At 54.0% G+C, this 9,812-nt stretch overlaps 1 protein-coding gene across 1 annotated transcript in view; it reads right to left on the bottom strand.

Moving 5' to 3' along the window:
• LOC136640365 (zinc finger protein ZFP2-like) overlaps positions 1–9,812 on the bottom strand; it is a 246,632-nt gene that overhangs the window by 225,430 nt on the left and 11,390 nt on the right. The window lies entirely within an intron of this gene.

Genomic DNA, 9,812 nt, shown 5'->3' with positions numbered 1-9,812 from the left:
ACTAAGAAACAAAGTTGTACTGAAGCTGAGAATGATATATAATGCGCAAAAATATCAGCAATAAAGCTATTTTAAGTTCTTGCAGGCTGGACAAAATCTTGTGGGGGGCCAGATGTGCCCCCAGGCCATAGTTTGGAGACCCCTGATCTAGGGAGATTAAGCAAAGGGGTCCTGACTTACCCAGAAAAGCCACGTTCTCCAGATTCTCCAGCATCACTTCGGCATACAGGGCCTTCTGGTTGGGCTCCAGCAGAGTCCACTCCTCCTTGGAGAAAGACACAGCCACCTCCTCAAAGGACACTGGAGCCTGAATGAAGAAAGGCACAGATTATCCCTACCCAAGACACATTTCAGAGACTCCAGGAGGGGAAACCTGATATTTTCCTGCAAAGCTCAACCCTTTAATTTTAATTTAAAGGGGTAGTTGAGTTTTTAAGGGCACAATGCTAACCCCTTATGTCAGTGCTTTCCATATGCTTTCCAGTGCTTTCCAATGGGACATGTGCTGCATCTTGCAGTTGGATGTCACTCACGGATGTCAATCTTGCAGTTGGATGTCACTCACGGAGGCCTCCTCGAAGTAAGGGAATGTTTGTTCCTTTACCTCAGAGCTGCATTGCCCTTATGTCAGTGCTGGATAGCACTGACATAAGGGGATAGGATTGCGCCCTAAGTTTTGTTCATTAGAATGACAACAAAGAACAAAAAGCATCGCACCAAACTTCTGCTTCCAGAAGACCCCCATGCAGTCCTTCCTCAAGTCACAGAGCCCCCTGCCAGATCTTGCAGACCCCTCCAGCACACCGCACAGGCAACCAGCTCTGTGACACCTCAATCCTTATGGTCTCTGTAGCTTTCACAGAATCCAGGAACTGGAGGGTCCCACTATGTCATCCACTCCAATCTCCTACTCAGTGTAGGAGCCAGAGTTAGAACACCCCAGCAGGTGGCTACTCTGAAGGTCCCTATCAAGGGAGAGCCCATTTGCACTGCTTACTAACTGAGTCGACTGACAGCTGTCACCTTTTTTCTGTTAACAAACTTTCCAGCATCTGGGGCTGAATCTAACTCAGCATGGCTGGGTTCCCTTTGAAGGGGAGCTAAACCTTTCTGAAAAGGACAGCTGGAGAAAGTGCCCTTGGGCATGCACAGAGTGACATCCTTGCAATGGCAACACTTCTTCACCTGTCCTAAGACTTAATAGCACCTGGAGCTCAACCTCTGCTTGTCCACCTAGCACCAGCAGAGCCACAGACAGAATTCTGCATTGGCAGTGGTCCAGGGCAAGATGGCAGGAAGACTCTCAAAGGAGCAGGAGAAGCTCAGGTTCTACATGTGGGCAGCACATGCACATGGATGGCTCTAGCCATCTCCAGTTCTTGGGCACAGTGCTGTTTCCAAAACAGTTCGCTATGATTCTTACAGATACATCTTTGATTCACAGTAAACCTTCATTCCTGCCCCTCCTGACTCCCGCCAATGTGATCAGATGTCACCAGTCAAAAGGGGTAGCTGCCACTTGCACATAAGGGCACTCCTGATGGCATTCCTGTGCAATATTTTGCAAATGGGCAGCCCAACATCTTGCAGCACCAGAAGCACCAGGAAAGGATGAAGCAAAGGAGGCGGCCCCTTCTATCCCTGCTACCTGCAGGCTTCCCTGGTCACCTGCCCCCTACCTGAGCAGAATTCGCAGCAGCTCCTCCTTCTCCAACCCACGGAGGAGGCCACGGAGAATACGACACCAAAGCCGCTCCACTGCCTGCAAGAGAAACAGAAGGGAGACTTTATTCCTCCAACTCAGGTAAGAACTAATAGACAGAGTCTGAGGAGACGGCAGGAAGTCCTTCTTCTCGAAACATATCATCACTGCCCAGAAGGTACTTCCCCGGATGTGGCAAGTCCTGTGACCTCAGCTAACCTGAGAATGGGTTGAAATGAAGGCAGAGAAGGCAGGTCTATCGGTGTGCTTTAGCATAAGAGATATATGAATCTGGAGGCAGGGTGGGGTGCGAAGGGCAGGGGGGTTACTGTCTTTGGGCCCTGCTTCTTCCTGATTACACTGAGAGGAAGACACTGTCCGGTCTGCTGCAGGAAGCAGGTGTTGGGAGGCAAGCTGGCAGTATTGTGCCCTTGATTTAAAAAGATTTAGGACAAAGTGGGTTTTCTTCCACAACAATTCGTATCATTTAACCCACTTTAATATAGTTATTGTACTCTACTATGTCTATCTTACTGCTGGGCTGTCTCAACAGAGGCCTGAGGCAGAGTCCAGAGCTTGAGCAGTGATAATTCCCCCTACTCAGAACTAGTCAGACCTCCCCTGAATACCGAAGGGGCATGATATTTTAAGGACAGTGATGCACTGGAGCGGGTTGAGAGGAGGGCGTGGAAGCATCCAGATGCCACTCTTGTGTTCAGCTTTCGGCTGGTCAGAGCACGTGTGTCTCACCCCATGGCATGGTCCCTGGGAGCTGTGGGCTTCCCTCTCCAGAACAAGGGGTCTGCACTGTTCCATGGAACTCCCGCCATTGTGCTTCCCACTGCTGTGATGACAATCCCTCTTCTGGTTCCTGTTTAATGTGCAGTGGCTCTGCCCAGTTCAGATGCTGCACGAGATCCCCCATCCGGGCTGCAGGCGAGAGGTCCTCTGGTTCTGCCAGCTTTGACTCTGGCTGGAGACTTTCTGGCTCCTCTTGCTCCATTTTCAATTCCAACTTTACATGTTCCTCTAGTGCAGGCTGGAAGTGGAGACCCAGAGCTAGGAGTTCTCTCCCTTGCTCCACAGCCATTTCCAGGCAGAAGGGATGCTCCCAGCTTAGCTCAGTCCATCCGTCTTTGACAGCAACTATGGACAAAAAGAACTTGCAGTTCACTCTGGGGAGGGAGGCTGGACAGTGGTTGGAGGAGCTTCCTCAGCAAGGTTTCATCACATAGGGTCTTTGACCAAAGGGAGGAAACTTTCCCCTTGAAGGAAGGAGGTGCTGCAGGGAGGCAGTTTACCCAGTAAAGGGAATCTGAGCACCCACAGGGATCCTGTTCTGCCAGGTCTGTTGCTGATTCTTCCTTTCAGTACTGAAGATGCAACACCTAATGAAGAGACAGAGAGTTATCTTAAAGGGGTAACAAGAAGACAAAGCAGAGAACATCAGACATCCACAAAGCAACCCAAGTATGGGAGAACTCACAACCTTCCCCAAGGATGATTAGTGGTGAAGTCACAGCAGAGACCAGATGCCAAGACCAGACCAGGAGTGCCACGGAGGCCAGAGCGGAGGGTGCGGGGCTCAGAGGTGCAAATCCGCTACCAGGAGGCCGAGGGCCCCGCAGGCTTTGGGGTGGCTCCAGCCTCCCTGCCTTCGCCTCTGTGTTGCTCTGGCGGCCTGGGATGGCTCCGAAGGGGAAGGTGAGGCTTCCCGAGATCTGCCGCTCTGCACACCTCTGGCTCTGCCACTGAGCCAGCACCTTCTCTGCCTCTCCCCCTCATCAGGTGCGTGAACCAGACACAGTTGATCTCTGTGCTGGTCCACAAGTGCGCTCAGTGCACTGGCCGTCCAGAGTGCCCTGCATCCAGGAACCCCCCCCCCCCCGGGCTGGAGCAGGGCCAGTCGCTGGCACAGAAGTGGTCTGTGGTGCAGGCCCCCTGTGTGCAAAGGGCCCTGGTCTGGTCAGGGCAGAGTCTGCAGGCCCTCCTGCTCCTCACGCGTGCCGCAGACAGGCTGGTTCCGCCCCAGGAGTGCAGGCAGGGAAAGCCCCCCAGGCCTCCACTGGGCCGCTCTCTGCACTTGCCCTCCGCACCCCCTGAGCAGAGAGGCCGGGGCGGCAGGGCCTCCTCCCTGGCCTTGTTCTCAGGCGCATGCGATGGGGGGGCTCTCCTCCCTCTGGGCCTGTGGAACTCCCTGCCACAGGACGTGGTGGGGGCACCTGCCTGCCACCCTCCCCCCAGGTGCTCCTTTGCGTGCTCCGCCGCCCCCAGCCCAGCCCAGCCCAGCCCCCCTTCTCCCCCCTGCTGTTCTAAGGACGTCAGAGCCAGCCCCCAGCCGGGCACCTGCTGTCCTCCCATGAGCCCTGGAGCCCCTCCCCCTGCTGCCCGCCACGGCCACGCCCCTCTTCGGTGCTCGCGGGCGCGCTGCGGACCCTGCACCTGCCTCTCTTCCGACCCCCTCCCGTAGCCTCACCTCAGCCGCTTCCAGGAGGCGCCGCCATCTTGCCTCGCGCGCGCGGCATCCTGGGAGTCGAAGTTTCTGCCGCGTCCGCCATCTTTCCTCCAGCCCAGCGCATGCTGGGAGTGGTAGTTTCCTCCTCCTCCAGAGGCCTCCTGGGGACTGCTAAGCCAGCCCTGCGGGGAACAGGCTCCCCCTCCCCCCTGCTGGGGCAGTGGACTCCCTGCACGAGCTGCTGCCCTCTCCTCGCCGCCTGGTGGGTCGCGACCTGATTGTGGTGGGTCGCAAAGCCAAGGGCCAGGGAAGAGGAAGACGCAGAAGTCCTGCAGAGGGAACTGAGGCATGCCGCGCAAGGAGGGCAGTGCCTGCTCCCCTGGGAGGGAGGCGGCCCCGGACAGTGGCGTGTCCGGAGGGGGCAGGGGGGCAGGTGCCACTGCCACGATCCGAGCAGCGCCACAGGGGCAGGGTGTTGGGGAATAGCAACACTGAGTAGTATTCATCTGTTGAGTATCTAGTTCTTTAAAGTGAAATTGTTTCACTTTAATTTAATGGTCTTATATTTAATGGTCTTATAACAAAACTGAGTTCCTGATCAAAGCCTGCATCAGATTGTGAGTAAGTCTTTGGAGAAATGGATGCCCTTTAGTCTTAAATTTTTGGGTCTGAGTTTTTGTGCCTTGGTTTGCAAGCAGCCTGGGTAGAAGAGCAATAACCTTTTGCCTGATACCAACACTTCCCCTCCCATTCAGAGTCTGCCTGCTCTGGGTGGCTCCAGCCTCCCTGCCTTCGCCTCTGTGTTGCTCTGGCAGCCTGGGATGGCTCTGAAGGGGGAGGTGAGGGGCTGGGGCTCTGTGAAACCAGCGCTCTGCACCCCTCTGGCTCTGCCACTGAGCCAGCACCTTCTTCGCCTCTCCCCCTCATCCGGGTGCATGAACCAGATACTTCCTGTTGATGGCTGTGCTGGTCCACAAGTGCACTCAATGCACTGGCCGTCCAGTGGTGCGCATGACGCGTGCCCTGAACTTCAGGAGCCCCCCAAGGGCTGGGACAGGTGCAGTCTGTGTGTGCAGACCCCTTGTGTGCAGAGTCTAGCCTGGAGATGGGGCACTTGCAGGAGACACTCCGAGGAAACTTCTGGCCCTTCTCAGCACAGCACTTCAGGCCACTGGATGGGTGCCCAGGAGGCGAGCACCACCCGCCTTCCCGGGTGCACCTCCAGCGGCCCCAAGCGCTCTGAGGGAGCCTTTCGTGCGCACGGCTGCGGCGAGCCTCCTTCGTTACCCCCTCTCTCCAAGGACACAGCAGCGCAGAAGTTATTGCGGCAACAGCAACATCACCGCAATTACTTCTGGGTCAGGGGTGGGGGCGGCACCCTCAGAGGTGGCCCTGCCTGCCGGGAAGCCCAGGACTCCCTCTGGTCCCGGTCCGATGAATGCGTCCCCCCAAAACACCCAAAGAGGAAGTCCCCCCTCCAAGCTGATGAAAGTGAAACCGAGGCCCAAATCCCGGCACACCTTCCAGCACTGGCATAGCGGTGCCAATGGGACGTGTGCTTTATCCTGCAGTTGAGGGCAGTCACAGAGGCCTCCTCAAGGCAAGGGAATGTTTGTTCCCTGTCCTAGGAGCTGCATTGCCCTGACCTCGGTGCTGGAAAGTGGGTTAGGTTCGTGCCCTAAGCTACACCCATTATAGTCAGTGGAGCTTACTCTTAGATCAGTGTAGATAGGATTGTACTGTTTATGCATTTATTCACAGCCTGCCTAGCTAGGGAAAATGGCACCATTTCATTGCTTGCCACGGGCATTTCAGCACTTGCTGCAATCTCAGGAAAGCACTTCTTGCTTGAAGCTGTCACTTCTAGCCATGACATCACTTCCAGGTTAATGACATCACTTCTGGTGGGTCCCGGACAGATTTTAAGAACATCGGAAGAGCCCCGCTGGATCAGGCCAAAGGACCATTAGTCCAGCTTCCTGTATCTCATAGTGGCCCACCAAATGTTTCAAGACAAGACAACAAGATACAACCGGCATCCTGGTGCCTTCCCTTGCAACTCACAAGACCTCACTAATCAAGAGACATGCAGCAGTTATAGCAGCCTGAGCTGGAACACCTGCAGTGGATATAGCTGGAACTTCCCACCATTTTTGACTAGTGACAGTGTCCACCTTCTGTTCTACCAGCCTTTAGGTCCGGGCTTTTCTCTCATCATCATAGTACAGCATGGGAAGGGGCTCTCCCCTTTTGTCCTTCTCCCTTGAGGCCTGACACATGAATCGCTGTGAGAGAGGGGTGAGAGAGGTTGGGTGGTGTGCCCCTGTGAAAGGGGGGTACAGGAAGAATTCTGAGATAGCACACTTAGGTGAGAGAGGGATTCCTGTCTGGCCTGGGTTGGACATGGGCGAGCTGCTGTACGAGTGGTCTATACCCATATTCTTGATTGTAGTATAGACCAGTGCTTTTCTTTGCCACCCCCCACCACCCATTGTTCCCTGATTTGTAGTTGGGCAGGAGTAGAAGCCTTGATGCCAAGCCGTGCATGTAACAGAACGATTTTGGAACAGGTGCTCTGTAGATTGGCTTTTAGAAGGTGGGCCTCAGCTGTAAGAGATGTGTTTATTTCCATTATACCATAGTCTTTCGAGACTGAAGGTTGCCAACCACCAACCTTAGGGCAGTGCAGGAAGGGAGGCCCCCCACATCCTGCTCTGTGACTCTGCAGCAGGTACTCATGAGCCATGGTGGGTAGCTCTTTCAGGCAGCTCTTAAGGCAGTGCAGGAAGGCAGCCCCCCCATCATGCTCCTGTGCCTCTGCAGCAAGCAGCCATCAGACAGGGGGAGGGTCTTTCAGGCTCTGCTCTCAGCCAGCCAGCCAGGCTCCCTGAGGGCAGGGGAGATTCGTAACCTCCCGCCCCCATCCTGCTGCTGTGCCTCTGTTGCAGGCAGTCATCAGACGGGGGAATTCTCAGCTATGTGCATGGGTAGTGTCGTCACTCGGGGATGCTCACCGGATGCAGGGAGACTGGTTCTTCTGAGCCTCTGTGCATTCAAGTGGGGGGTGGTGTGAATGCTGCAGGTCCTGTGTCATGTCCCTTTAACCTCAGGCCTGACCCAGCCTGGGCATTGTGGCCACAGAACCTTCCAGGTGTGTCTCTGGGCATAGGTGTTGTGTGAATCCATAGGCGCGTGTACTGCACAGAATTCCCACCCCAGCGTTCCAAGGAGGTGCCCCTGGCTGTGGTTATCCCTTTCCTGCCCGGTCCCCAGTGTACACATTTGGTCCATGTTGCGTACATGCAATGTTGGGCAGATATGGCTTAATCTCTTCTCAGAAAACTGCACTCTGCACATGCTCTACAGCACCATGTCTTATATAGTTCAAGCTGATTTGGGCAGGGGTGGCTAAGAAGGAAAGCAAGAGTGTGTAGGGGCCAGAGGCAAGGCTGGTCCCTGGAAGGTGGGGGAGCTGCCCTGAGGCGTTGATGAGGATCCCACTGAGCCTTTGCCATGTCATCCTCTATTCCACGTGTCGTTTCTCTTTCCGGGAGCTTCCGCCTGCTCCCCTGTAAGACCCTGTATGTGTTTCACTGGGGGTCAGTTTCCAGCCCCACCCCATTCAGTGTGCTGGCAAAGCATCCAGAGATTCTCTCTGCTGGACATTCCTTTACATCTGCTGAAGACTCAGGAGGGTCCCAAGGAGCAGGGATAGGTCAGGCTCTGGTTTCACGGAAACTGGTCAGGGCCACTAGGCAACCAGTCACTTTCTTCCAATGGGGCAGCCAGGCAAGTGGCTCAGAGTGGATGAACTGGTGGGGCCATATTCCCAGTAGGAACCAGTGGTAGCCAGGAAGCCGGGCAAGTCCACTCCCAGAGCGGGACGAACTGGTGGGGCCTTGAGCCAAGTATGCATAGAGAGGAACCAGCAGTAGCCAGGAACAACGAGACCTGTTTCTGCGCATTTGTCTTTCTCCCGATCCAATGTTTCTCAAACTGTGGGTTGGGACTCACTAGGTGGGGGCGTGTCGTAAATTTAGGGGGGTTGGGGAGTTCTTGGTTCTCAAACCCTAAAGCCCTCAAGGCCAGTAGTACTGCCACCACCCTGTATGTGCCAGTGCCTCAGTCCAGGGACACTGAGACCCTCTAGGCTTAACTCTATCCCTTGCAGGCGCTGAGCTCTTTCTCCAATTAAAGCTTCAGTCCTCAAGTTACTAGACCTCAATGAGCACTTGGTAGCTTGCTGAATGGCTAGGCAGGATTCTGAACCTTTGTCCCCAACAGACAATGAAACAACTTGGTAAAAGAGATTTTAGTTTATTAAGTACATAAGGTTACATAAGGCAGCAAATGCTAGAGGCATAAACATCTAGGAAACATATCAGCAATCAAATAACAAAGCTAGCTGGCTATCTCTATTAATCCCTGTCTCTCACCTGGGTCAGTTACTCTTGTAGATCTCTTAGCTCCGGGCTACCTGTGAGGTCAGGTGCCCATGGTGGACAATGCAGCTCCCATCGTGCAGGATGTTGCCCCCCAAAACTCTGTCCGAGAAGACATGGACACACCCCTTGGCTGTGTCCATTATTACACTTCTTATGCTAACAGTACTGAGGTGACTTCATACTTATTTAGACTGTCCAATCAGAAACTTTTGAGGACAGAACCTTCTCTTAGTGGGCCTGGTTGCCAGCCCCTCATCATTCTTTACCCCTCCCAACTGGAGATCCATAGCTGCATTCCATCACACTTGATCAGGCACCCCTCAGTCTACTGAGGGGTTAAACATTCCAATGGGCTGTAATTTTTGTTGTCTGTCCTTTCCAGCCAGCAAAGGAGACACAACAATCTTTTTGTTTGTTTACTCACCTTCTTGCAGCTAGGAACTGCTAGCCACTTCTCCGTGACTGACTTAGTTTGGTTCATGCTTCACATGCTAACCTAGGCCTAAACTGTACATATTCATGACAGGGCGCGAGCCAATTTCAGGTGGGTTCCCATTCATGTCAATATTTTATTTTTAATATATTTGACTCGAGGCTACCATGGTCTGTGACTGCATTTGGGAAAATCTTGCAGACCTGTACTTTTAATTCTGATAGCCAATGGAACTTACTCATGGGTGTGGGTAAGATGGCAGCCTAGGATTGTTAAAAATTGTCCTGCTTGATGATGTCAGTTCTGGTCAAGACATCACTTCTGGTGGGTCCTGACAGATTCTCATTCTGAAAAGTGGGTCCCAGTGCTATGTATTGGCAACCTTCAGTCTCGAAAGACTATGGTATCGCGCTCTGAAAGGTGGTTCTGGCACAGCGTCTAGTGTGGCTGAAAAGGCCAATCCGGGAGTGACAATCCCTTCCACACCGGGAGCAAGTGCAGTCTGTCCCTGGTCTGTCTCCCTGGCTATGGGCCTTCCTTCTTTGCCTCTTAGCCTCAGACTGTTGGCAAAGTGTCTCTTCAAACTGGGAAAGGCCATGCTGCACAGCCTGCCTCCAAGCGGGCCGCTCAGAGGCCAGGGTTTCCCACTTGTTGAGGTCCATCCCTAAGGCCTTCAGATCCCTCTTGCAGATGTCCTTGTATCGCAGCTGTGGTCTACCTGTAGGGCGCTTTCCTTGCACGAGTTCTCCATAGAGGAGATCCTTTGAGATCCGGCCA

This window comes from Tiliqua scincoides, chromosome 2, assembly GCF_035046505.1.
Source record: "Tiliqua scincoides isolate rTilSci1 chromosome 2, rTilSci1.hap2, whole genome shotgun sequence".
In the NCBI taxonomy this organism is placed as follows: domain Eukaryota; kingdom Metazoa; phylum Chordata; class Lepidosauria; order Squamata; family Scincidae; genus Tiliqua; species Tiliqua scincoides.
Note: the sequence above shows the minus strand (reverse complement) of the source record. Positions and strands in the feature narration are given on the sequence as shown.